This window comes from Pinus tabuliformis, chromosome X (assembly GCF_031772625.1).
Source record: "Pinus tabuliformis cultivar Carrire ecotype Pingquan chromosome X, CPIR1, whole genome shotgun sequence".
NCBI classification, from domain to species: Eukaryota; Viridiplantae; Streptophyta; class Pinopsida; order Pinales; family Pinaceae; genus Pinus; species Pinus tabuliformis.
The window spans coordinates 132,931,314-132,936,206 of NC_142308.1; the positions used below are offsets into that span (position 1 = coordinate 132,931,314).

General features: G+C 35.8%; 1 pseudogene; it reads left to right on the top strand.

Annotated features, from left to right (window-relative positions):
* Positions 1-3,630: 3,630 nt before the first annotated feature.
* LOC149138806 (cyclin-dependent kinase F-3 pseudogene) lies at positions 3,631-4,632 on the top strand (annotated as a pseudogene).
* Positions 4,633-4,893: the final 261 nt, after the last annotated feature.

Below are 4,893 nucleotides of genomic sequence, written 5' to 3' on the forward strand. Positions count from 1 at the left end.
ACGTTGCAAGTAAATAATTTTCCTCCCCCCTATGTTATAAGGTCGAAATATGAGCTAGGAACTTTTGCATTAGGGAAAAGCTCCATAAACAAAAATTGTTGGGATCAAAGGTCAAAGAAAAGATGTAGTAACTGTGGTTTTTCTGTAAAAATCCGTGAGTAGTAGCTTTGCCCTAGTGTGATTAGGTGAGATGACCTCCAAATGTAGAAACCTCTACATATTTTTTTGGATTACACGAGGTGGAATATCTAGGTCATATTGTATCTCATGAGGGTGTTAAGGTAGACCCTAAAAAAATTAAATCCATTAAGGAATGGAAAATCTCCATAGACATAAAGAATCAAACAAGGCCTTTGAATGTCTTAAAGAGGAAATTTCTAAGAAATTGTCTTAGCTATGCAAGACTTAAAAAAAACCTTCATTGTGGAATGCGATGCATGAGGAAATGAACTTGGTGTCATTTTAATGCAAGAAGGAAGACCCATTTGTTTTGAAGGTAGTCAAATCAAAGGAAAGTATTTACACCAACCTATTTATGAGAAGGAAATGTTGGAAATACTAAATGCACTAAAGACATGGAGAACTTACCTAATGGGAAGAGACATCAAGGTTAAAATAGATCATGACAGTATTAAATATTTTTTGGAACAAAGATTATATTGATAAGAGTAGAAAAAATGGGTCACAAAAATGTTGGGTTATGACTTTGATATCATCTACAAAAAAGGGACACAAATTTTCATTGCACATGCGCTCTCAAGAAAAGATGAGGATGTGGAAGCATTATATTGTCCCAATTCTATTGTCCAGCCAGATTGGATAACCGAAGCAAAGGATGGATGGAAGTAAGACAAAGAAGTGTGGACACACATTCATAAGATTTAACAAAATCCTAGTACACCGGATACATTTAGCTCGAAAAAGTATTAATTATGGTACAAAGTAGCTTATATCTTTGTAAGAACTCCCAATTTAAAGGAAATGCTATTTTAGAATTGCACACCACTTCCTTTGGAAGGAAGTCAATATTTTTAAAAACTTACCACAAGGTCAATAAGGAATTTTTTTGGATGACCTTAAACCTTATATTCGTAAGTTTGTGGTGGAATGTTTGGTTTTCCAATAAAATAAATTGGAGACAATTAATTCCTCGGGTTTCTTACAACCTTTATCCATCCCAGGTCAACGTTGACAGGAGTTTTCGATGGATTTTATCACAGGTTTACCCAAGTCGGAAGGAAAGTGTGTCATCATGGTGGTAATTTATAGACTTACAAAGTATGCACACTTTTGTGCATTATCTTATCCATTTAAAGTGAGTATAGTTGCTGATGAATTTTTGGAAAAAATTCAAAAGCTACATGGAAACCGAAAGATTATTGTAAGTGAAAAAGATCCTATTTTCACCCGAAAGTTTTGGACGAAATGATTTCCTTGTCTCAGTGCTCAATTAGCTCATAACTCATCTTATTATCCTTAATATCACGGAAAAATGAGATAGTGGAGAAATGTTTTGAAGGATATATTTTTTGATTTGTATCTGATAAGCAAACACAATGGGTCAAGTGGTTACCTCTGGTGGAATGGTGGTATAACACTTCCTTATGTACTGCAACAAAAATGACCCGATGTATGGCACTTTATGGATATCACGCATCATCCATCGTGTCATATTTAAGAGAAAATTTTAACGTTGAAAGAGTGGAAGATCACATCGAACATGAACAATAATTTCTCCAACTATTAAAGGATAACCTCACCTTGGAGCAGAATCAAATGAAACAACACGCATATTATCATCGTAGCAAAAGAGGTTTTCATGTAGGTGACTCAGTATTTTTATGGCTACGACCATACAAAAAAATGTCCCTGAAGCAAGCTAAGAAGGATGATAAGTTATCACCAAAGTATTACAGTCCTTGCTAGGTGTTGCAAAATATGGATACTATGGCATACAAATTGGAGGTTCGTGCATCTTCCCAAGTGCACCTAGTTTTCCATGTTTCATGCTTAAAGAAGGTTATATGTGACAAGCTCCGACTTCAAAAAGTATTGTGAGAACTTTACGAGAAGGAAAAGTGATATTGGAACCTCAAGCCGTCACAAAAATAATAACTTGATAACTATGAAAGCGATCCATTTGAAAGTATGTCATCGAGTGGAAGAACATACCCATTGAAGATTCCACATGGGAGGATGAGAATTTTATACAGAAGCATCCAAAATTACTCAAGCATTGAGGACAACATCTTTTTGAAGGAGAGGGCTATGTTAGGTCCCTGTAATACTAGTATAGCCCCTTATTGTTATTTTTGTACTTATGTAGTCCCCATATTGTTATTATTGTGCCCCATAGATGCCCACTATTGTTATTGTTGTGTCCTTAAATTATTATTGTTATGTAGACTCTCATTATATTGTGTCCCCTTAAGCTCCTATATATCGAAATGAGGTTTTTTCATTTGAATAATCCAATAATTATTCATTTATATAATATAAAAGAAGTTTCGCCCTCAAAAAGGATAATTTTTAATTCATTGATGTACCTATCATTGGAAATCTCCTCTTCCATAACTCTCAGAACCAACCACTCTCAGAACCAACCACGGAGTTGCACTCACGCTCGTGCTACATCTAACATTTCAGGACTCACAAAGAGGGGTGTCCACAATTTGAATATAATAGAGGCTGAGTTTATAATCCATATCCTCTAAGATATGGCGAAGGCTTGTTCATGAGATTTCAACGGGGTTTGCAATGATTGGAATTATGTGTGCTACTACTTAACATTTTGTTGTTGAACTTTCGATGGCAAGTTATGCCGACTAAAGTTTTGTCTTCCATCATAGCCACTTCGTGTGTACACATGTCCACCTCTAAACTAAAGTTGAATTTAAAAGCTCATTAATTCATCCACCTCTTTTTAAATGGTCGACTAAACCTAATATAATTTTTTCCTTTATATACATATATTTATATTGACTTGATTTAATAATTGATTCCTTTATATTATTAACTATTTACTAATTTTAAAAATAATGTAATGATTTTTTTGAAATCTTAGTAAGAAAAATAAAAACCCATTAATTCATTTAGGTAACTTAAAAAAATCCAGCAAACATAATTTATCGAATATTATATATTTATAAAAAAGTTTTTGATAAGTTGGTATATGAATTTTTTTGGGCGTTAAATAAGAAATTTATGTGGATTCATTGTTGGTGAGACATACTAATTTTTTTCTTTTTAAATAATAGATTAATGTCGGTTCATTGTTTGTGTGATATACTTCAGCGGCAATAAAAGAACTTGGATAATATATATTTATATATAAAGTCACAAAAAAACCTTAGATTGGATTACATGCAATATTTTGTTCATATATATAACCTACCATAAAGACCCTCTGTATCGAATTGCTTCAATAGTTCACCACACGAACGAACGAACTGTCGGTATTGAATTGCTTCAATTGTTCATTCATATATATAAGGACTGTCTGTATTGGTTCACCACACGAACGAAGTGTCTGCGCTGAATTGATTCTATAGTTAATTCGGATATCCGCGTTTTTAAGTGAAGTTTGCTGGTTACAACTCTAAGGTTACAACTCTCCAATTAAGAGGAGCGATGATGTTTCGCAAGACTGAGACTCCACAGTATCGTTGTATCAGTGGCGAAAATTATTCTTTTAATATCCTTGAGAAATTGGGGGCGGGTAGTTATGGAACCGTTTGGAAGGCGATGGATACGAAAACAGGCAATTTTTGTGCCATCAAAATATTGAAAGAAAAGTTTTATAGAGAAAAGGATATCTCGAATCTTGCAGAGGTGGAATGCTTACTAAAATTGCGGCACCGAAACATAATTGAGCTGCAGCGGGTTATATGGCACGACAGCAGAGTGTTTCTGGTATTTGACCTTATGGACTGCGATTTGTCAAAGCTCATCGTTAAAAGAGGTAGAGACAGTTCTTTATCAGAGGATGTGGTGTGCATCATTTGCTTTCAGATTTTGCGAGGGCTGGCGAGCGTGCACAATCAAGGATATTGTCACCGCGATCTGAAGCCACAGAATATATTGGTGAGTGGAAAGGTGATTAAAATTTCTGATTTCGGGGAGGCCACAAGGATGAAGCTACATGAATCAGGGAGGCCACAAGAACCGTATGTTGTGACACGTCCCTATCGAGCACCGGAACTCCTCCTGGGCTCAACTGACTATGACTTTGCCATCGATATGTGGGCGATGGGTGCTATCATGGTGGAACTGTTCACCGGCTCCCAACTATTTCGAAGCTGTTCCGTGCGACGTCAGTGGTATAAGATTTGCTCTCTCATTGGTACTCCTCAGAACAAATCTTGGGCTCATGGAGTAAAGCTTGCTAACGATAGGAAATACGCCCTTCCCAAAGAATTTATGAAAGTTAATTCTACCAAACAGTTGTCCAGTCTTATACCGACTGCAAGTCGCGAGGCCATTGATCTCATTAATTCTTTGTTATCGTGGGATCCTAAGAAAAGACCAAGACCAGAAGCAGCTCTACAACATCCATTTTTCCGTTGGATTTCCGACGTACTCCTTTTAAATAAAGATAAAAAGGAGCTCACGAAGAGTTTAAGGCAACCATAGCTACTCTGGTTGTAATTTACGCAAATTCAAAATTGCTGCACAGCAGGAACGAGGTAGAGCATCTATCCTGTGTAGTTGTCGCGAATCTTAATTCTGGTTGCACAATATTATGCTAAAACCTTACGTTTTCTCCATGTCATCAGAATTCGATATGCTAATAGTAACACAGTTGGTATCTCTGCCGTCTGAAGTTTGAAGTTAATTTAAATTTATGCCTCTCTATTTACCACGTTGTAATATATTTTCACTCTAATTTCGTTA